This window comes from Antechinus flavipes, chromosome 1 (assembly GCF_016432865.1).
Source record: "Antechinus flavipes isolate AdamAnt ecotype Samford, QLD, Australia chromosome 1, AdamAnt_v2, whole genome shotgun sequence".
Taxonomy (NCBI): Eukaryota; Metazoa; Chordata; class Mammalia; order Dasyuromorphia; family Dasyuridae; genus Antechinus; species Antechinus flavipes.
In genome coordinates, this window is record NC_067398.1 from 637,630,635 (window position 1) to 637,655,176 (window position 24,542).

Below are 24,542 nucleotides of genomic sequence, written 5' to 3' on the forward strand. Positions count from 1 at the left end.
CTCTTATTAAGTGTTTTGAAAGTGAATTGGATTAATCAAGAGAAGGCTATTCAAAGTCACTAGCGTCACTTTTGTCTCCAAAGTCATGTGGGTCCAATGGCAAGATATAGATCAGGATGATTGAAAATGGCCCCTTGCCGGTCATAACATCACCATCTTGATGTCACGGTCCTTTTAGAGAATGAAAAACAGACAACAATTTGAAAGTAGTGGCAGCTGCCCATTGGGGAACTCACTGGCGGTTTTAGTTGGCTAACTCAACCTACTCCTTCCTTCTTTCTTTCCTTTCTTTCCTTCCTTTCTTTCTTTCTTCCTTCCTTCTGACCTTTTCTCTCTTCCTTCCTCCTTTCCTTCCCTCCTTCCCTTTATTACTCCCATCCTCTTTCCTTCCTTCCCTTTGTCCCTACTTCTCTCCTTTCTTCTTTCTTATATTCCTTCTTTTCTCCCTCCCATCCTCCCTCTCTTCTTCCTTCCTTCCTTCCATCTCTTCTTCCTTCTTTGGATATAGAGGGCTGGAACTCTGAAGAAGTATAATTGAAAGAAGGATACTTACAACAAGTATTAACTCAGTGGAATTGATGACATGATGGTTCTTTAGTATATATATATATATATATATATATATATACTTAGTACTTAGTATGGTGATATAATGGTTCTCTAATTCACACATACATAGTGTGCTGTAATGATGTAATCATACCAAAGTATTAAAGGACTGAGAAGGATTGGAAATGGGACATTCCATTTTTGACTATCCTTCTGGTGGCTCTCCTGCCTTCATCATTTCTCCACCTAAAGACCAAGGCCTGTCTGAAGGACCTCCAGAAAACTAGCCCAAACACTCACTTCCTTCCTCTCCTCTCTCTTCTATCCTGTCCCCATCTCCTTCCCTTCTGCCTAGATAAAAAAAAAAAAAAAATCATACTTTTATCTGTGGATACTTTCCCCAAAATAATATAAATTTTGGTTGCTAATGTTGTACCACAGTCCCCTTTTATTGTCCTGACTCAGTTTTCCTAATTGTCCTGCCTCAGTTTCCCTGGTTGCAATCCTCCTTTTCTGCCCATTAGAACTGAAATAATTAGAACTGTGGAGATCTGACATTCCAGAAGATAAGACTCCAGATGTCCTATTTCAGATAACTAATTGTAATTGTTTATAACTTTAGGTTTCAGACTTCCTGGCTCTAAGCTGGACACCTCCTTAACTCCCAGTTTGTAAGAATTTATGGTCCTACCTCCCCCCTCCCCCCAATCTGTCAGAATCGGATTGATGGTCCCTGCCTGGAGATTCCTCCTCATCAGGGCTTGGACTCCACCCCCTTCCTTTGTTTAGCTACCTGAGCTAAAAGCTATAAATATGTCATTGAGAACTCACATTGGCTGCTGGATGCTTTAGACATCAGTTCTGGGGGCAAGTTGCCCCCAGCAAATCTCTCCCTCTCAGAAATCTAAATAAAATATTAAAAACTCTCTAATCTCTATCTTGCCTCAGTTTCTTCAGCATTATATTAACACCTAAAGAGATATCTCAGGGTTCACAGGCTACATTTCTTTTTTTAAGAACTATGCCTTAAATCCAAATTACTCTGACTCTTATTGTTGACTAAAAATAGATCCCAGGCCAAGCCTTATTGATTCTTGTTGGGCTCTGACTTCTTAGAGTGAGTGTAAATAGCAATCGTTTCTGCTTTGGTCAGAAACCCTGAGGGGTCTTCCCCTCCCAGATTGATTTTTTTTTAATTGTTGTTGTTTGACTAGGTAAAAGAAGCCATTCTTTGCCTCATTTCTTACTTAGCCTTAATCACTAGACTGGCACTGTCTCAGACCAACTGAGACCTGGGAAAAACCTTAGCTTAAACAGGCCAAGACCTTCTATTGCATCCAGGGCCAACTTCAGTCATCTTGATCTATATCTTGATATTGGACCCAGGTGGTTTCAGAGGAGAGAATGAGGCTGGTAACTTTGTACAACTCTCCCCCACTTCAATCCAATTAATTTTCCTGATGTCATGGCTCTCTCTGACAAGGGAGAAGAAATAATGAACTAACAATGTGCCAAACACTATACTAAGCATTTTACAATTGTTATATCATTTGATCCTCACAACAACTCTGGGAGATAGGTGATATTATTCTGTTTTACAGATGGGAAAACTGAGGCATACAGTAATTAAGTGATTTGTTTTAATTCATCCAACTAAGTAAGTAATTCATCCATCTGAGAATGAACTTGAATTCAGGTTTTTCTGGCTCCAGATCCAGAATTCTTTATATTGTGCCATTTAGCTACTCAATTACCTGCCTTATATCTTAAAGCTAGAAGGGCTTTTAGAACATGTAAGATTTGTTCTGTAAAGAACCTTAAAATTTAAACTATTAGAGCTGAAGGGGTTCTAGGAACACATGATATTCAGAGGAAACAGAACATGAAAGTTTAGAGCTGAAAGGGATCTAAGAGTATAAAATGTCAATGATAGGGAAAACCTGAGAACATAAAAGAGTAGATTTTAGCACATAGAATGTTAGAGCTATAAGGCATTTTAGACTTTATAGTATTGAAGTGGCATGGGGGTGCAGGAGTGCTGAACTTGCTAAAATTATTGGGGCTTAAGGGCTCCCCCATACATTCCATCAAACATTGGGGAGAAAGGTTTGAACCCCAATATTGGGGTCTCAGCTTGATGTCATAAGGTTTCTTAAAAGGATTTGTAAGCTCAGACCTTCCCTAAAAGGCAAATGTTTTATTATTATGTAACTGACTGGCATGCTAAGTTCCATAAGGAAGTTAGCCCTTAACAAAGAGAAAGATGCCATAAGGCAAGCAAAGTTAAATTGCTGCCAGCCAGTAGATAATTCCTAACAAATTTGTAAGAATTCGGGGATTATACCATTAATTGGCAGACTAACCCTAAAAAAGGAGTTAAAGTCTTTTTTTTTTTTTTTTTTTTTTTTTTTTTAATATAGGAGAAATAACCTCAGGGATTGACATCATAACTTGACTTTCTGATAGGATACAGTAATTGTATGGTTTGTCAATGCAAGGAATTGAACAAGGAATCAACTAAGGCCTAGTACAATAAAGACCTTTTCAGGAAAACAAAAGGTCTAATCAAAATCAAAAGGTCCACTTAAAGAGATAATTATTAGTGCTCCCCCTGCTTGCCTCAGGGAAAAGTTTAGTTTCCAAATTATTTACAGTAATTCAGGCTCTTTCAGTCAACAACCCTCCAAAGACCCTATCAATATTAGATCTGGAAGGATTCTTAGAATACAAAATATTAGAACGAGAAAGAACCACAAATACAGAATGTTAGGACATAAAAGTTTAGTTAGGACAATAAAATTAAAGGTCTTCTCAAACCTCTACATTGTGCCAAAGAGGAAACTGGGGCCCATGGATTTGTTTAATATCATAAAGCAAGTTCTTGGTCAAGACAAGCCTAGAAGTCAGAACTATTATTCACAGAGAAGTGATCTTTCTACTACATCATACCACCATCAGATTAGATGATAGACAATTTCATAAAATTCATTTTTGTATCTTTAGAGTAATTTATTGACTAAAATGCTCTTTCATTTACATTATCTTACTTGAGGACAAAAGCATGTTTTATACCCACCAATTTAAAAAGTGGGCTGAGGCTAAGAAGATTAAGTAACTTTGTCCATTCATTGAACCAAGAAACTTTGACTCAATATATGGTTCTTTCCATGACTAATGACTGATTCACTGTGGACAGTAATATTTACTCTTGACATAAAAGGAAAAACTTTGCTCCTAGACTCCTTTTCAGACTCTACCTATAGACCTAATCAGAGATAAAATTATAAAGCTGGTGTTTGTTTGGCCCTCTTAGGTTCTTATTCTCCCTTGAGTAATGAATACCACTAGAAAAAGGTTTTTTTTTTGTTTTTTTTTTTTTTTTTTTTTTTTTGGGGGGGGGGGGGGTGGATCATCTCAACTGCCTCTACTAACTAGCAACTGCTGTGACCTTTTACTTTTGGATAAAAAAAATATGGCTATGGGCTGAATCTCAATGAGACATACAAGACTTTTCTAGAAAGAGAAAATAATGCTTAAATGAGAGTTTGAAAAAACAAAGCGTCATGCAATTGAAGTTTTAAGGAACCTCAGAGATTATTAAACCTAAGAGTTCTTAGTCCATGTTGTGTGAAGATGTTTTTGTAAAAAAATATATTTTGATAATTGCATTTCACTATTATTGGTTTCCTTTGTAATCCTTTGCATGTTGTTTTGTACATTTTAAAATGTTATTAATAGAGATTGACAGGCTTCACCACATTGCCAAAGGGGTTTCTGAAATTAAAAAGGTTAACAATACCAGATCCAGTCCAATCCCCTAATAAGGAGATTTAGGGATAGATGCAGCACCCTTCAGGAAAAAATTTAGCACAATAAACACAGGTAAAACTATGACTCCTAAAATTACAAATATAATTGTTCAATAATAATTCTAGAGATACAAATATACACATTTTATACAACAAAGGATTACACAGGATTTTTCTTTTACCTACATCCCAAAGGATGTCAACTGTAAAATTCTGAAGCACTCAGAAGGCAAAAATGAATGGAAGACAGAGAAAGAGAGACAGAATAACAGAAACAGAGAGAGAAAGAGAGAAATTGAAATATTAATGCAAAATGCTATAAATAATAGGTCTTTTAGAACATAAAACTTATGAGTTGGAAGAAGTCTTAAGTGGTAGAATGTTGGAGATAGAAGATATATAAGGGAGCAGCTAGAGCACCAGTCCTTGAAGTCAGGAGGACCAGAGTTCAAATGTGACCTCAGACACTCAACACTTCCTAGCAGTGCGACCTGGGCAAGTCACTTAACCCTGAGTTACGGCAACTGGCCTCAGAAAGAAAAGAAAAAGAAAAAAAAATGAGAGGAGGAGAGAGGAGAGGGGAAAAAAAGAGGATATATAAGGACATTTTGCAAAGTTCAAAAGAGGGGAACAGAGAGGCAGAGATGACCCAAAAAAAAGCAAAATAGATGAAAAGACAGAGAAAGGAGATTAGAGATGAAGACTCAGCGAGCCAGGCAGAGAGAGAGACAGAATAATAGAAGAAGATATAGAAATGTCAAAAGAACAGAGGAGCTTGGGAAGGGAAAGAGGGACAGAGATAAAGAGAGGCAGAGCCAAAGATAGAAACAAATAAGGAAGAAGGGGAAGAATGATGGGATTAGACTTGGCTTGGCTGCATATGATACCACATAGCATTCTGCCTCCCTTTTCCAACCCTTACTGCTACTTCTGCTCTAATCAAGAAATATGAATACCCCCCCCCCCACACACACACACCTCAAAACAAACAAACAAACACAACAACAAACATAAAAACAAACACAAACACAACAACCACCACCACCACCACAACAAGAAAAACCTTTTTCTCTTTTGGTGAAGGTCTCTATTACTTGTATTTCACCTTCTTCTGAAGGTTGGAAACAAACATACTATCTTCAGAATTCTAATCTCTAAACCAGCTAGAGACTAGCTTCCTTATTACCTTTTTTGGGAGAAGGATATTTTTCCTTTAAAAAGGGTCATGCCAGTTTTAGATTAAGAGGATCTTTCCTCATTAGCTAGAGAAAAATCTCTCTAAGGCAGATATATAGCCCATGGCCACTGTTTTCCATGAAACATATTTTCTAGCAGAAGGTGTATATCCCCACTCCAAATATCTGAAAAAAAAATGAAAGTGTCCATAATTATGTAAGAACTATGCCTACATTCTGAGCACTTCCAATATACAAAAAATGAATGAATCATTATACTAGAGAAATCGATCTGTAGTCCGAGGACCTGAATTCAAACCTTACCTATATCATTTACATATTGGTCTTTAGGCAAATCACTCAATATTTTTGGGTCTCAATTTGTTCATCTATAAAATGGGGTTGTTGAATAAAATGGCTTCAAAGGTCCCTTCCAGCATCAGATCTGACTTCAAGGTAACTACAACCTAATTTGTGTTTACTCCCTGCTAAAAATAATTAGTGAGGGAGGCAAGGAAATAAGGTTAAAGGAAAGAGCATACCTGAATGCAATAAAGAAATAAGAGGGAGGGAGGATTCTGGGAAGATGGCAGAATAGGTCAGAAAATTCCAAGCTTTTCAGACTTCCCTCACAAAGAAAACAAAATTGTGCCTCAGGGCAAACATAGACAGGTGAACAACAAATAAGACTGAGTAGAACAGGGGTCCGCTTGGAACAACCTGAGAAGACTAAAAGAAATACCCAAGAGATATGCAGAAATAAGCAGGGAACCCTGGGAATATTTGGGTTCAGAGGTAGCCCTAGCCAGAACCACAGGAAATTTCCTCTTCCTAACAGTATGGAGAGTAAGGGGTCTGTGTCTGGGAAGATTGAGGGCACCTCTCTTGATAAGAAACCCTAGGGCATACCCCTGAGCAAGAAGGAACCAGCACACCCTAGGAGTGCAGCAGGGATACTGCTGACTACAGGAGGGCAGAATTCTTGGTTTGGAGTTCCAGGACAGAGAGTAGAACTGAAGGGAAAGCAGAGGCACCATTTCCCGGCTCCAGGACTAGAAGTGGTTACACTACTAAGTACTTTAAAAAAAAAAAAAAAAAAAAAAAACAGGCAAAGGAGAAAGAACCCAACCATAGACACTTACTATGATAATAGGGAAAGCCAGGATCCATCTTCAGAGAACAACATTGAAGTAAGGAAAGCCTCTCCTACCTCAACGAGTAATGTTAAATGGCTACCTGTCCAGAAGGAACTTATAGAATTCAAAAAAGACTTTAAAATCCAAATGATAGGATTAAGGAAAAACTTTTTTAAAAATCCAAGAAACACAAGAAGACTATGAAAAGAATGTCAACCAGCTTAGAAAAGGAGATCCAGACTTTTAAAAAAAGAAAATAATTCTTTGAAAATTAGAATTGGGCAAGGGGAAGTCAGTGAAGCTAAAAGAAACCAAAAAATAACGAAACAAAATATAAAGAATGAAAAAAATAGGAGAAAATGTGAAACATCTTAATAGAAAAATGACATCTAGAGAACATATCAAGAAGAAAAAAACATAAGAATAATAACTGGTCTACCTGAAAGTTATGACCAAAAAAAAAAAAAAAAAAGAACCTTGACACAATAATACAAGAAATAATAAAAGTAAATTGTCCTGAAATAATAGAATATGAAAGGGAAATAGAAATAGAAGAAATCCACTTATCACTATCTCAAAAGATCCTATAAGGAAAACACATAGGAATATTATTGCTAAATTTCCAAACCATCAGTTATCTTAGTTTGATATAAGTTCAAAGGAACAACTCGGTTCTTTTGGCTTAAGGAATACAAACAGTCTCCCTCTGGAACCCAACCTGTGAAGTAAAAAAAAAAAAAAAAAAAAAAAAGCCTTTTAAAGACTGGTTCAATCTATGCAAGCTCAGGCAAACCAATTCAACTTCATGAGTTTCCAATTCATTCATCTATAAAATGAACACAATAAGTGTACTACTAGGATGAGAGGAGCCAGAAAGAACCAACAACAACAACAACAACAAAAAGTCATGGAATAGAATGGATAGGCAATCTTTGCTCTCAAGGAGCTCACATTATTTTTTAAAATATTTTTATTTTCCCCAATTACATGTAATTTTTGCATTTGTTTTCAAAATCGAGTTTCAGATTCTCTCTTCCTCCCCACCTCTATTTTCTATTGAGAAGGGACATGTGAAGTTATGCAAAACATTGCCCTAAAAGTCATATTGCAAAACATGGATCTCTCTCTCTCCCTCTAAAAAAAAAAAAAAAAATCCCTCAAGAAAAATAAAGTAAAAAAAAAAAAAAATTATTCTTCAATCTGTATTCAGACATTATCAGTTCTTCTCTGGGTACAGATAGTATTTTTCATCATAAATTCTTCAGATTAGCCTTGGATCATTTTATTGGTGAGAATAGCAAAGTTATTCACAGTTGATCATACCACAGCATTGCTCTTACTGTATACACAATATATATTTTGCTTGACTTGATGAAGGATTTTCTAGATTTTTCTGAGAGCATCCTGCTCATCATGTCCCATGGAATAATATTCCTCCATAACCTAATTTATTCAGCTATTACCCATTGATAAGCATCCCTTCAATTTCTTTTTTTTGCTTATTGTTTTTGGTTTTTGCAAGGTAATTGGGGTTAAGTGGCTTGCCTCGGACCACATAGCTTCTAAGTTTTAAGTGTCTGAGGAGATATTTGAACTAAGGTCCTCTAGATTCCAGGGCTGGTGCTCTAACTACCCCATCTTCTCAATTTCCAACTATTTATCCTGAGAAAAGAGCTGCTATATTTTTGTACATATAGGAAGGAGCTCACATTTTAATTATGGAGAAACATATAGTATAGGGCTCAGCTAACAGGGCAGATGAAAAGAAAAGATTCAGGGTCCTTAGGGTCATTTAGTCCAGCTCTCCACATTTTACACACAAGAGAAATGAGTACCAGAGGTTAAGCACTTGTTCAAAGTTAAGTGGATGTTTAAGAGCCACAATGTAGATTTGAACCACTCTTTCCTTCTCAAGATTCTTGTGACAATTCACTAAGAAAATGAGAGTCCATACAGCATATGAATGGTGAACATAGTATCATGTTATCAGATTATTCTACATTTTGACCATTTTCTTTTTAATTGTTGGTGCTTTGTGTTCCCCCCAATGTACAAGGTGAATTATTTAGTCCATTACTTGGCACTTGTCAGATCATGGAATTGATGGAATTTCTCCATTACCTTGGTAAAAGTTAATCAAGATTGCCCAAAAGAGGTAAAATGGTAATTATTTTTTCCCCATAACTCTTCCAGCTGCTTTCCGGCCCCAGGGGATTTAAATATTGGCATGACCTATAGTTGACAGAGACCTAAATTACTCCCACATACCATTTAATTAGCAATGACTTTCAGCTGAAGGAATACATTTGCCGCATCCTACTTTTCACACTAGTTTTCATATTAATGTTGGGGAAAAGCACCAATTCTGCCTTTCTTGAATAGAAGTGAGTCAGAGGCAGATCACCATGAATAATCCAGAATTTTTTTGACCAAAATAATACCCAGAATGATTGCTCAAAGGTTAAACTAAAAAGGAGTTTTGTTCTAGTCCTGATGAGCCTGACCCTTCTAGGACTAGCCCACTCACACCACTTTATCACCACCCTCCCCTATTTAGAGAATACTCTATGTGTTATACCCATTTCTCCTCTTAGTTTTTCTCCTTCCTTTAACTCTATTCAACACATGACTAATAAATACCTACTATTCACAAAGCTCTCCTTTGATATGATAGGGCATTTGGTGCTGTGGGAGTGTAACAAAGTGAAGTGTTGGATTTGGAGTAACAGGCCCAATGTTAAAATCCTCACTCTGTCACTTATTATCTATGTGGTCTTGACCAAATAACCTCTATGATCTTCAGTTTTCTCATCTCTAAAAAAATGGAATTAGACTAGAGAGCCCTTTCCAATCCTAGATAAATCTTTATATAGTTTTCCATCTATGTTCTTATGGTGCCTTACCATGACAGGAAAGGTCTTGAAGTTTATACCAGAGAAATGCAAGCTCAGGAAAGTTTTGCCAAAAGGCATGGTGTTGGTCCAGAGGTTGATAGGCCTGGACTTGCTAAGTTTTGAGAGGTGTATTACTAAGAGATAAGCTACAGGCAATTGATTTTGCAGCTATGGCAACTCACAAACATAGTAGCTACTATAGTGTAATCAATCAATCATTCAATAAGGATTAGGTAGCACCTACTATATAGGTGACTAATAAGTAAACAATGGAAATAGTCCAGGTGTGACGTGATACAGGACCACACCAGGTCGTGGCCATGTCTGAAAAAAGATGGTATCAAACTAGAAACAATAGAACTTGATAGTTGATTGAATATGCCAAAATGTGAGAGAATGAGGACCTGAGAATGTCATCTAAATTGAGATCTTGAATAAGTGGAAGTATAGTGTCATCTTTGACAGTAATAGGAAAGGAAGAGAAAGGAAGAGCTTTGCTGGGCAGGGGATGACGATAATGAGTCCAGTTTGGGATATGTTGAAATCAAGATGTTCATAAAATATCTGATTGAAGATGTTTAATAGACTGTAGGAGAAGTGAGATTAGAAATTAGGAGAGAGATTTGGATTGGGCAAGGATATCTAGAAGTCATATACATAGATATAATAGTTGAAAATATAGGTGCTTATTATATCATCAAGTGAAAAAGAGGGAGAAGAAAAGAGGGTCTAAGATGGACCCCTAGTAGAGATCTACTTTTAGTGGGTGTTAACTGGCAAAGGAGACTGAAGAGTACACAGAGAAAGGAGAACCAAGCAAGAGAATCAAGATAGAATGCTGTCATGAAAAACAAGAGAGATGTCAATAAAAAGAGATCATTAATAGTGTTAAAGGTTGCAGAGAGATCAAAAAGAATGAAAATTGGGGGAAAAAGATTGTTAGATTTGTCAATTATTTAGTCATGAATAATTCTGAAAAGAGAAGTTTCGATTGAATGATGAGGTCACAAGCCAGACTACAAAGACAATAAAAAAGTGAAAGAAAAGGAAGTGAAGGTACCTGTTGTAAAGACCTTCTCAAGGCAGTTAGCCATAAAAGGGAGGGAAAGTATGGGCTGATAACTAGCAAGGATAAATGGATCATGTGAGAATTTTTTAGAGAGTTAGGAGAAAGACATGTTTGTAGGTAATAAGGAAGTATCCTGTAGATAAAGGAATAGGGAAGAGAATAAGCATGAGAAGAGAAGACAATCTGCTAGAGAAGATATATTGGAATGGGATCATTTGTGCATGTAGGAGAGTTTGCCTTGGCAAGGAGAAAAGCCAAAATATTGGAAATATACTGCAAGTATAATGGAAGTATAAAATGATACCTAGCCAAAGTGAGATTATATTACATAAACTTCATCCAGTCAGCTCACTTTGCAATTTTCTATAGGTTCATTCAATATTATGTAAATAGGAGTGAAGGCAGGGGATAATGGTGATAATTCAAAACTGAGATTTAATAAGTCACAGTGTTTGATAAGATAAAGGACCAAGGAACTTGAAAGAAGTGGACAGTTTAAAACTGATTTGGTTCAAGAAGGGATCAAAGTGAGGAAGGAAAGAGTATAGCTGATAAGGGTGAGGAGAGGATAGGGTAAAGATCTAGAAAAGAATTGATCAGTAGAGGGATTGGAGGTAATGGTGCAGACAAAGAACAAGATAGATTGCAAACTGTATCAATGGAGCGACCGTTTAGATTGATAAAATTATGGCTATCTCAAATGTTTATATATTTATATATAGAGATAGATAGATAAGATAGCAGAGTGAATCTACTGAAAATCTAGAGCTAATATTGACTCTGCCCTCAAGGAGTTTATAACTTTGGGTTAGGAATGGGAGATAAGATATGGAAACCAATAAGAATTACTGAAAGTAAACTTTAATAGAAATAAAAGAAAGATCTAGATGGCACCTTCAAGAAAATTTGAGTAAAGGAAAGATCACTGAAGTGACTCTAAAAGTAAGAGAAGGATTTCAAAAATTAGAAACATGGATAAAAGGAGTTCCATTTTCATTGCCCAATCCCTTATACTTTCCTAGAGCCAGAATGAGTAGATGACTATGAATGGGACTGATTGGATGAAGTATTTCTCAGTATTGTCACATGATCCCTGTTCCCAGAATTTTGGACCTTGGTAGGTCATTTGTTCTTTGGAGGAATGGACTTTGAACCTGGAGATCAGGAAAATCCTGATCCAGATCAGGAAGTTACATGATCTATGGAAGGCAGCCAGCATTAGTGATCATTGGTAAAGGATGGTTACATCCTCGAGAATGCTCGAGTCTTTTGCTTTTAAACCCTGGACAGGTCAGAAGCAGGTCAGGTTCCAGGTGTACGTGGTGGGAATTGGGATGGCTCCCAGGTGTGTCTGGGTCCCTCCCTGCACAGATTAAATAAATGCTTTCTCTTTGTCTCTGATGATGTCTCTGATTAGTTAATTGGATCGGGAAGGGGGTCTTGCACCCAACCCATCCCACACTACTATGAGATTTGAGTCTCAGTATATGTTTGTTTCAGCAGCACAAATTAAAGCTAGAATCATAAAGAGAAAATTAACATGTTCTGTGTGCCAGAATGATATACACATTTATGAGGTGTTTGATTTTTTTTTTTTTGTTTGTTTGTTTCCTTTGAGTTTCATATCCCTGTCTTTGTCTCTGGTGCTGAATATCTCTTTCTGTTTCTTTGTCTCTCTCCTCTCCCCTCCCAAACTCACTCCCTGAAAAGCTAATTATTTCTTGCCTAAATGACGATTTAATCCTTCAAAAAATGAAGGAACCAATGAGAGAGAATCATTCTTTGGAACAGGCTCTCACCATGGAAAATTGGTTTCTGGGGTGGAAATGGTAGGACATTTAATGAGCAATCAACACTACATCTTAGAATTGTTGATGGAGAATGAAGGAAAGCAAGAAAGAATGGTGGGCAAACTGATACTATAAGACTTGGAAAAGGGACAGAAAAAGGCATAAGACTAAAATTTTGTAGCTTAGGAGAGAAAAGAATTTCTCAAGAATGAAATTCAGAGGATCCAAAAAGAAAAAATTCCAATAGAAAGAGAGAGAAGCGTGAGAGAGGAAAGAAAAGAAAAAGCAGAGAAAAAGACATAGAGAAAGAGGCAGAGAGAGTGTCTCTTTAATAAATATTTAAGAGAGACGAGATAAAGCCAGAGGAAAGAAAGAGGGAGAGATGCCCAAGGAAGTTACTGGCCTACTCTAGTGTTTAAAAAACACATACATAAAATTATGCCAAGGCCAATTGGAGGATACATATAGAAGGATGAATTAGTTCTTTGAGAATACTTTTAGGATAGTTAGGTTGATTACATCTTTGATCATTCTCTGTTTTCACCTGAGGATGGGGGCTGGTGGCACTTTGAAGAAATCCAATTGGAGCTATACATTGGTGATGTGTGTTCCTGCAAAGCAGTAAATAGATGTTATAAATAGCATATATAAATGAATAAGTGAATATATTACTACATAAACAAATATTCAGTATGTTCAAGCAGAGGCTGGATTTGTATTCACAAGTGTCCAACATAGCCCACAGGTGATCTCTGGGCCATTTCAGAAACAGAACTTGGCATACAGCTATAATGTTTGCCTATGGTGGCTCCCCAAGTCATTTCCAGAATTCTATAGTCTAGCAGCATGCGGCTGAGTAGCCCCAGATAATCAACTTAAATACAGTGCTGTAGGTTGTGCTAATGGTATACTCTGAGGGAGACATCTGAAAAGTAAATCTCTGTGTTTATGCAAAAGACTCTAAGGGAAACTACCTGAGAAATAGTACAGAAATGCTAGAACTACACTCAGACCCTCTATAAGGGTATAAAAGGTACCCTATAGGAAGCTTGGAGAAGCTACTGGCTTGAAAGATGCAAAAGGACCCATGAAAGTATTTAAATGGCTGTTACTTCAGTTAAGCCAAAGGTGGGAGGGAATTGAAATGAGTAGGAAACCTTTGATCACTAAGATGCTTGAGATGCTGTCTCTCCCCATTATGGTCTGTGGATGTTCCTGTGAAAAAGAGCTATGAAAAAATATATGAGAAAGTTGAGGTTTCAGATTGTTTTCAAGATAACACTGTAAATTCATTTTCACTATAGCAAAAAGTATAGAAGCATTAAGATTTCAGAATTGTCCCAGGAGAGGTTTATAACTTTATTTTGTTAATTTCAATTTGGCTTTACTAAAATGTACTTCCAAATGATCCAACAATCCTTTTGTGTGATTTGAAAATGAGGCTTTTTAATGGCATGGTGTTAGAATCATAAGAGATTTCGAAGTTAGCAGTTTTTCAGATACCTAGACAAAAGACAGGTGAAGAGCTAAAAGACAAAGCTGAGAGATATCAGACTTAAGTAGGCCCTTCCTCACAAATGAACAGAACATTATGATCTAAAACAGCCAGATGTTGCTTATTGACTATCTCTCAAGCTGGAACACAGGGCTTAAGAGTAGCCTTGATATATAAAGGAGAAAGGATACTATGTGTGGGAACTTTCCCCCACACTTAGTATTCCTTCTCCTTTATATATCAAGTAGAGAAACTGAGCAGCAGTAACATGTCCTTCAGATCTATCTTAAGAATAATGGGACCCTAAAAAACCAGCTTCAAGTCTCTACCAGTGAGGAAGATTATTCAGTAGTGAATATCTTCAAGATGCTCTGATATGGCTATAAGTCAGTATTTAATGGAATCATAGAATTTTAAAGTTATAAAAGACCTCAGAAGCTACTAATTCTTCAACCTGTACTTGTAAAGGATCTTCAGTACAATACACTCAACAAATGGACAATTCATCTTATTCAAAGGCCTCCATTGAGGAAGAACCCACAAACTTCATTCCATTTGGGGTACTTATAAAAACTTATTTACAATGTTTTTTTTTTTTTAATTATTCTTTGTATAAAAACTAAATGGCTTCTTCACAACATGACTCATTAGTCACAGTTCTGCCTTCTGGAGCTGAGCAGAACAACTCTAATCCTTTTTCTAGGGACTAATATTATTAAATATTTGAAAGACCATCAAATGGAAGAAAGACATTTTCAGGTACTTAAAGACAGTTGTCACATCCCTCCTAAATCTTCAGATGTACATGCTAAAATGTCATTATTTTCTTCAACCTATATTAATATGACATGAAATTGAGATTCTTCATCACTCTAATTGCTCTACTCCGAACTCTATGCTGGTTATCATTATTCTTCCTGAAATATGTTTGAGAATAAGCATAGACTATCTTTGCATGTATTTTGAAAAATAAAAAGCTATTATAAATTTTATTGTTTTAATTAGTTATTTATTATTATTGTTTTATTTTATTTAATATTTTTATTTTTTAAAAGGACTAAGGAAGAGCAAACTAGTACTATCATTTTCTAAAGTCTGCTATATCGTACTGTATCGCAACAAATACACCAGAATTATTTTTCAAATAAACTTCTAAGGGAGATCTTTGAGATAATTTTTTCTATTCTCTTTATTTAACAAAAAAGAAAAAATATTTCTTGAGAAGTTGTATCTTCTCTTATAGATTGCAATGTGAATGTTTGAATCCAGGTCTTATTCTAAGCCCAGGAATATTTCTGTGCTATCACATTTAAAAGGCCACAATTCAGTAGAAAAATTATTGTACTTAGAATCAGATAGGGGTTTTTACTCTGGCTTTGTCTTTTATTACATGGCTTTGATCAAGTCCTTTAGGTCTCTGAGGCTCAGTTTCCTTAACATCAAAGGAAGTTAATATAGAAGCCTAATCTACAACTTTACTGGGAAGAATTAATAAGATAATGGGTTTTAAAATGCCTGCTAAATTCTAAAACACCATACAAAAACAAGAGATAATGATTATGATGATAGTAAAAATGATTGATGAAGATGACATGAAGTTGATGTGATAATTATAACAATTATCCCCACACCCCAAGTAGACGCCTTCTCATATACTCCAAAGGAAAAATATTTCTGATATAGGACTACAATGTATTTACATACTGTCCCACTGGATTGATTAATTGCAACTTTTATGATTTTTTTTTCTGGAAGACACAACCATGTCTTGTATTGACAATCTCTATAAGGATAAAAGACAATACAAGGGGATTAAGGACTAAGAGGATATGGCAATGGTAGCTGGGAGGAAAGGAGTACTGAAAACAAGCTTTCTCAATCTTCCTACATTTTTGAAGACTGGTTCTGACAACCACAATTAGAATCAGAAGATACTGGAAATCTAGAATCATTAAAGAAGGAACATCATGGTTAGAAATATCATCATGGGCATCGCCTTTGTTTATTCCTGAATAGCTCAACATAGTGAATAGAACACTGGATATAGTCAGGAATACCTGAATCCAAATCCAGATTCTGACTCTCGCTGTGTGATCCTGGGCAAGTTATTTAACTTCTGTGTATGTTAATTTCTTCTATAAAATGGGAATGATGATAGCACCTTCCTTTCAAGGTTGTAATGAGGATAAAAATGATCATTTTAAAGCACTCTGCAAAACCTCAAAATTTTATTCCATAAGGGTTAGTTATATTATTAATAGTGTTATTGTCATTATCATTAATTCTAGTGATCAAGCTTCATTTGAGCTACAATCAGCATTTGAGAAGCATTTGCTCATCTTTGGCCTAGAATTTATTCTCTCCAGAGAATCTGAAAATTTTAGAAAACAGGTAAGAACTGAAGATCTGTGACAAATTTTCATTCAGCTTGGCATCCAGGTGGCATACTAAAGATAGAATAAGAAAGACTGATGTTCAAATTCTGTAGGCCTCAGATACTTCTAGCTATGTAGTGTACTTTTCCTCCTTTATCTTTTATTTCTTCCCCTAAAAATGGGGATAATAATAGCACCTACTTCTCACGGTTGTGGTAAAAGTAAAAAGAAGTAACATAAGTAAAGTGTTTTATAAACTTTAAAGCTCTAAAAAGATGCTTTTGTTACTGTCATTGTTATTACTGAAACATACAATTCCAGAACTGTTAAGCACTTTATCTAGTCAAAATCTCTATGCAATGGATAATGACCTCTAACATGTACATTTTTAGTTACTGCTTGAATCCTCTAGTAATGAGAAATTCAATACAACACAAGGCAGTGACTTTCAAAGGATCATAGGATTTAGAGCTAGAGCCAACCAGGGCCTTAAAGGTCATTTACTTCAATCTCTTCTATTTCATAGGCAAAGAAAATGAGGTCCAGAGAGGGGAAATGATTTGTCTAGTCTCACACAGGTATAAAATAGCAAAGTTGATTCTCCTAAGATTGTTTTGCATGTCCTCTATTTGATGGTGAAATCCACCTTTAAGCTATGTGTCCTCCTGAGACTGGATAAGCATTGGCAAAGGAGTTAGGAGACTAGGGTTCTACTTTAGACTTATTGGTGATTTTCTATATAGTTTCTAACTCCTTTTCCCTCTCTGAATCTTTAGTTTCTTCTTGGTAAAATAAAGAAAGAGGGCTAGATAATCAATCAAGCAAACAATGGGTGTTTATTTATAATTTTAGAGTCCTTTTTAAAAATACAAATATTAAATAAAAAAAAAACAATAATAATAAATAATTAATTAAAGCAATAAAATTTATAATAGCTTTTTATTTTTCAAAATACATGCAAAGATAGTTTTCAACATTCACTCTTGTAAAAACCTTGTATTCCAAATATTTCTCCCTCTCTTGCCCTCTGCCCTACCCTAGGCACAGGTGAGACACGTGCAATTCTTCTAAACATATTTCCACATTTGTCATGCTGCACAAGAAAAATCAGATCAAAGGGGGAAAAAACGCAAGAAAGGAAAAAAAAAGGCAAAACAACAGCTAAGATGAAAATACTATGCTTTTATCTATCTACATTGAGTCTCCATAGTTCTCTCTCTGGATGTAGATGACTCTTTCCATCACAAGTTTATTAGAATTGCTTTGAATCTCCACAATGAATATTTATTAAGCTTCTACTATATATCAGGTGCTATACTGGGCTCTTGGGGTACAAGTACAAAAATCCTACTCACAAGAAGCTTATATTTGAATGGTGAAGACAGTATGTGTATATGTGTGTACATACATATATATGTAGCACACAGACAAAATGAATAAATGCAGATGTGTACAAAATAGCTAATTAATACAAGGTAATTTAGGAGGGGGGGCACTAGCAGTGTGCAAGAAGGAAAAGCTTTCTGCAGAAGAGAATACTTGAGCTGCATTTTTAAGGGAGAAAAAGTGACTGTGAAGCAACAGTAGGAGAAAGTATTGCATAGCAAGAATGGATGACACAGCCAGGATAAAGGCACAGAAATGGAGGATTGTATATGAGAAACAATAACAACAATAATAACTAACATTTACATAATGCTTACTGTGTGCCAGACACTATGCTAAGCACTTTACAAATATTTTCTCTTTTAATACTCACAACAGTCCTGGAAGGTAGATGTTAATGTTAGCTCCATTTCATAGATAAGGGAATTGAGGCAAATGGAACCATTTTGACTAGATCCAAAGTTCAACAGGGAGATCAGTCTATTGAATTTAGGTCATGTAGGGTTTTGAAGCAAAACAAAACTAAAATAAAAAAAAAAACAAAAAACAGTAGTTTACTTTTTATTCCAAAGGCAACAGGAAGTCACTGGAATTGATGATCAGTCTATGTTTAAGGAGAATTACTTTGGCAACCATACATAATATGGAAGGATTGAGTGTGAGATTTCAGACAGTGAAATAATGAGGAGGCTGTTGCTATATTCTAGGTGTGACAAGGTGAGGGCTGGAATTAAGGGTAACTCTTTGAAGGCAAAAAAGGGCCAAATCTGAGGAATGTGATCTTTAAGGTTCCTTACAAGTCTAATGTACCATATTCTAAAGTCCTTTCCAACTCTATCACTTTAGGAAGAAAGAATTTTTTTATGTAGACAAAGCACACAATTACAGAAAGAGAGAATCACAAGGGAGATTGAGAGGTCATCTGATCTAATTTAAACCTGAAGTTGAGATACAATCTATGGTTTCTTTGGCATGTGATTATCCAGCCTCTTCTTGGATATCTCCAGTGTTAGAGAGCTCACTACCTCAGAAAGTAGCCCATTTTATTTTTAACTGCTCTAATTTGTATTTTGTTTCATAAAATTTTACATGGAAAGTGGGGTAAAAACAACAGAGAAGAAAAATGCCCTCTAGAATCTATAAGTGACACCTCTAGCTCAAAGAGCACCTTAAAAGTTGGCAGGTTTTCTGAAACCTATTCCAGCTCCTCATAGACCATTAGTTAATTAAGTCAGGGCTTTGGGGTCCTCACTATTGGGAATATGTCAAATCACATTGCCAATCCCCTGATTTGTTTGTATTTGTGTTTTCTGAATTTGCTGGAAGTAATGAGGGAGTGAGGACAAGGAAGAAGCATTCTCCAAAAAAGCCAGCCAAGCCTGGGAGCATTTGCCAAAAACAGGACCAAAAAAAAAAAAAAAAAAAAAAGAAGAAGAAGAAGGGGAAAAAAACCACAATTTTGAACTGCTAAAATAACCCTTATAGTCTTTTTTTGCTATAAAATTTCCTGTATGATGTTATAATGGAGGGACCTTTGCTGACCCTTTGGGTTCATCAGCTGTCTTGGAAAAGGCCAACCTTACAGATTTTTGTGTGCTAGTTATATGTCCATGACTTATTGTCCCTAGTAGTTTATAATCTTTTTGAAGGCTGAGTAAATGTAGAATTCATCTCTATTAGTACTTAAAATAGTTCATGAGTTTTGGTGCTTCATAAATATTTCTTAAGTTAGACTAAGGTGAACTGACTTAAGTGAATCAAATAATCAAATGAAAAGTCAGAATCACGCCCCATTAAGCATTAATTAAGAGCTAAGTAAGCCTTTAGAGTCAAGTCCAAAGCCCTTCCTCTTCTTAATAGATAGGGAAATTGAGGGCCAAAAAAACTAAAAGATTTTACCATGATCCCAAGACTTTAAATTGAAAAGCTAAAATTCAAACAAGTCTTCTGAGAAATACCCAGTTATATATTAAACATAGGGTCCAGGGACTTGTTTTTCTTTTTGATATCTACATTTCAATATAATTTGATTTCTTTGCAATCTTCTTTAGTTTATTGTATATGTTTAAATTTTGACAATAGACTTCACCAGCTTACCAAAAATGACATAAAAATTTAAGAATTCCTGCATAATACTATACTTTTGAGTTCAACTGAATTGAATTAAATTGGACTTGGATACACTGGAGAAGAGGATGAAGGCCAACTCATAATTAGATATTTGTGGGGGAGGGGGAGTTTAAGAAGTTTCAACTTAAGTCAAATATAGGATTAGATTTTTTAGTTTCTTTCTATCTGGAACATTTTCCTCCCCTGCACTGCTTCTTGCAACACAATTAGATTAAATTGAATTGAAACAACATTGGATTTGAAGTCAGTAAACTTGAGACTAAATCTAAGATTTATTTCATCCAATCTATATATTCTCTAAGGCCCTTTTCTGGGTCTCAGTTTTCTTACCTGAAAAATATGGAGATTAGATCCCATAATCTCTCAGTTATCTTTTTTTTTTAATAACTTTTTATTGATAGAACCCATGCCAGGGTAATTTTTTACAGCATTATCCCTTGCATTCACTTCTGTTCCGATTTTTCCCCTCCCTCCCTCCATCCCCTCCCCCCCAGATGGCAAGCAGTCCTTTACATGTTGAATAGGTTACAGTATATCCTAGATATAATATATGTGTGCAGAACTGAACAGTTCTCTTGTTGCACAGGGAGAATTGAATTCAGAAGGTATAAATAACCCGGGAAGAAAAACAAAAATGCAAGCAGTTTATATTCATTTCCCAGCGTTCTTTCTTTGGGTGTTGCTGCTTCTGTCCATCTTTGATCAATTGAAACTGAATTAGCTCTCTTAATTAAAGAGATCCACTTCCATCAGAATACATCCTCAAACAGTATCATTGTTGAGGTATATAATGATCTCCTGGTTCTGCTCATTTCACAGCATCAGTTCATGTAAGTCTCGCTAGACCTCTCTGTATTCATCCCTCTGGTCATTCCTTACAGAACAATAATATTCCATAACGTTCATATACCACAATTTACTCAACCATTCTCCAATTGATGGGCATCCATTCATTTTCCAGCTTCTCAGTTATCTTTTAATGAGAGACCCTCAGCATTCAACTAAACAAAACTTGATTGAGTTTGATATGAATTAGCTCCTTGGCCAATATTTCCTAAGACCAAGAATTTCCACGGTGAAGACTTTAGTGTTTGTTATTTTATCAGAAGAGCATTCTGAATTTTCAGTAAGGTCTTGAGGGAATGGGCCTGCAGAAAGATCTGTCCTAGGGAATAAAAGGGAAGATTCATTCTTCCTTGCCCCAGCCACTGATGTTAAATTCCAAGGCATAGTGGAAAAAGCTCTCTGAACCTGAGTTAGAACACCTGAATTCAACTGAGAATGTGGACAATGAATAAGGAAATTGGAAGAAATAGAACTAGAACTCTATTCTAGTCTCTATTCTATTCTAGAATTCTAGTTTTGTTTTGTTTTGTTTTTTAACTAGAAGAAGTCTCAGAGGTTATCAAAGTTTATTTTGCAAATGAATGAACTATGGCCATAGGAGATTTTGACTTGCCTGTGGTTACAAAAGTCCTAAATAAAAGAGCTACAATTTAAAGATGGATCCTCTGAGTCCAAATCTAGCATTCTTCCCATTGCTTCACCTCTGCATAGCCTCACTGAAACTCTGTTTCATTTTCCCCATCTATTAAATATAGGTAACAAATCAAGTGCTTAATAAATATTTGTTGATTGAATAATTAAACTATCTATCTTTCAAGGTTGCCATGAGCATTCAGTAGGATGATATTTGTAAAACACAAAGTGCTTTTATACTAACATGTCTATATTTTTTAAATACTTTGAAGGAATAAGCTCTGGACAATTTCTTATCCATAAGGCAAAGAAAACAGATAGTAGAATGAAAGGTAAAATTATAATATCTGCTTTTAATTATTTGTATTTGAAGCATATAATAGAGTTTCATGATTTCACAAGTTTGCTTCTTCTATGCAAACCTTTAAGTCCCTAAAATCATTTACGATGAACTAACTTCTAAAACTGTAGTATCTGACCCCATATGGAGTTCTGTGACTGAATGTGGAGGTCACGAAATTATGATTTGTTATCAGCAAAGGTTTGATTTTTATATCTATTTCATATACCTACATACCTGGATCATATAAAACATTTTTGGTCAAAAAGTGGTCACAAATGGAAAAAAAAAAAGTTTAAGAAGCCTTGGACTTGGATATAGAAGAAAAAAAATTTACTTACTATAGAATTTCCTAATTTTTTTTCAAATTCAAGCTGCTCAACAATGAAATCAGATTCTTTATAAGAAAAGTGGATTCACCATTACTGTAAATCTCCAAGCAAAATTGGCTAATCACTTGTTGAGCGTGCTGAAGAAGAGTTCTTACTTGTGATGGAGAGTTGGATTAAATAACTCCTAAGATCTTCTCTAAATATGAGATTCAGTATGAGTCTAAGAAACATATTTTGACTCTTAGCAAGATGGAGGAGGATATCTGGAGCTTTGGATATTTATGGGAGGTCAGAGTGATAGTAATATGCTATATAGCAAGAAGATGATGAATTACCTGATGGAGTTCCTAAGTTCTGATGGAAGCATCCTTTAATTCATGTCAACAGTTCCAAGCACCTTGGTCTCATTTGAGTGATCATGACATCAAGCAGAGAGAGAGGGTTATTCTTCTATGTCTGAGGCAGCATGTGGGGAAACACTATGGGGCTTCAGGAAGTAATTTGATCTGAAAATTATTATGTCAAAGTGAGTATTAGTTGCGTCCTTTTCAAGGAACTTTCTTCCTACCTCCTTTTGAGAAGATGAGAGTAAAACTGACTTGAGTCTTCATTGTCTGATGAGCACAGCTATATTTAGAGGAAGCACAATACATCTCCCTGTTAGATCTGGGGTACTTTCTCTTGAGGCAGGTGTTCTCAAGCCTATTGAGGACAAAACTGACAGTCAAGAATTAAGGGTTCTATTCTTGGTACTGCTGCTTAAGGCCCTGAGTAATGTCCTCATGACAATGACTGAGCTTTGGCCAGAGCAGGGTCTGCTTCTTTCCATTCCTAGAGATGAGTTTTCGCCAACCATTTTTGTGCCCTGGAGCTGAGGGGCATCCAGGAAACCAGGGAGCTAATGGTGGAGGCCTGGTGTAATATCATGGTAAGACATAAACCCCTTTTAAATCGTGACTCTCACTAACTTACCTTTTTGACTTTGAACTAAGTAGTTACACTTTGGGAAGATTGAGTTTCCTCATCAGTAAAGAGGAAGCTGTTAGTGGAGATGCTATAGCAAAAGTACAGCAAAGAGTAGAGGTTCCACATCATGACTTTCTTCATTGTGGCTTTAATATATCCCAGGTCAGCATAAGAAATTAAGGAGGAATTTGGGGGGAGTTTTACAGAAGTCACAAACACATGAAAGTTAGCATATGACACAGAAAAAAAGTTTAAAAACTCAGAAATGTGTAAAATACATGCATAGTATTGTATAATATCAACATGTTTTATCTTTTAATACCATAATAATTCAACTTCTCTGGTATGAAAGGAGGGCCAAAAATCTGTATGTGGATTTGCCAGATCATGAGGATGCTGCACCCCTAATCCTCACAATATGAAAAATGTAACTGAAATAACTTTTAAGGTTCCTTCCAGTTTTAAGTATTATGGTTTTAATTTTGGTGCTAACAATAATTATTTGACTTTAGTAAAGTTACTATGTCTTCCTGGGCCTTGATTCTTTCATCTGTAGAAGGAAAGGGATGAACTTTGTAGGATTCCTCCTGAATAAAGGCCCTTTGGTCCTATGCATTTGCTAAGTTTTTGACAGTCTTAAGTCTGAAAACTTCATCGAATGAACTGAGTTTGTTTAGAAGTATTCTACTCCTCTTAACAAGATGGCATTAAAAACTATCCTCAATTTCATGGACTATTTCTGTAATGATAATGGATTGCTTGAACTTTTTTTTTTCTTTAAGCTTTTTTTGCACTAATGAAATCATGGTAATGTGATGGAAAGACAGCTTTGGAGACAAGAAGTTGAGTTCAGATGCTTTTTCACATACTGACTATGGAACACTGGGGCAGTTCCCTGAGGGCACTCCTTAAAGTGGTATCTCAGTGAAGGTACCAACCTTCACTGGTAAAAGGAGTTACCTCCCTAAGGATTTCTTATAATAATAAAATCATAGATCTGGGACAAAACAAAACCAGAAACCAGTGGGGATGGTTGAGATTGAGCCATCCACCATGTTGAGAAGCAGTGTAGCTTACTTATACAGGACATAAGAGCTAACTGTTAAAGTATAAGCATATTTATACCACAGAAACTTTAAAGTGCTTACTATTTTGTTGATGGCCTAAGATTAAGAAAGTAAGAAAAAATTTTTTTCTAACAATGTAGATCAAACTTGAATGTCTGTTGAGGTAATTAGTAGAACAGCAGAAAGCACTGGTTTGGGTGTGTGGAAGATTTGACTTCAAATCTGGCTTCAGACACTTATTTGTTGAATGACTGAGCAAGTCATAAACTCTGTTTGACTCAGTTTTCCTCAACTGTAAAATGTAAAAACAAAATAATAGTACCTGTATCACAGTGTTGTTGGGAAAATCAAATGAGGTATCAATAGTAAAATGCACTTTAACTCAGTGCCTAGCTCAGAGTAGGGCTATATAAAAATACATTCCTTTCTCTTGTTTTTTTTTTTGGGGGGGGGGGGGGTAGGGATGGAGGGGAGAGCCAGCTGTTAAGCACTTAACCATACATTCCTTATTCTACTCAAAACTTGAGGTGGCTTTTTAAGCTCTGAAATG

At 35.8% G+C, this 24,542-nt stretch overlaps 1 non-coding gene across 1 annotated transcript; it reads left to right on the forward strand.

The window, feature by feature from the left end:
- Positions 1–12,121: 12,121 nt before the first annotated feature.
- On the forward strand, positions 12,122–12,224 carry LOC127546074 (U6 spliceosomal RNA). The gene has a single exon (XR_007949935.1). It is a non-coding gene; the product is annotated as a U6 spliceosomal RNA (small nuclear RNA).
- The last annotated feature ends 12,318 nt before the right edge of the window (positions 12,225–24,542 follow it).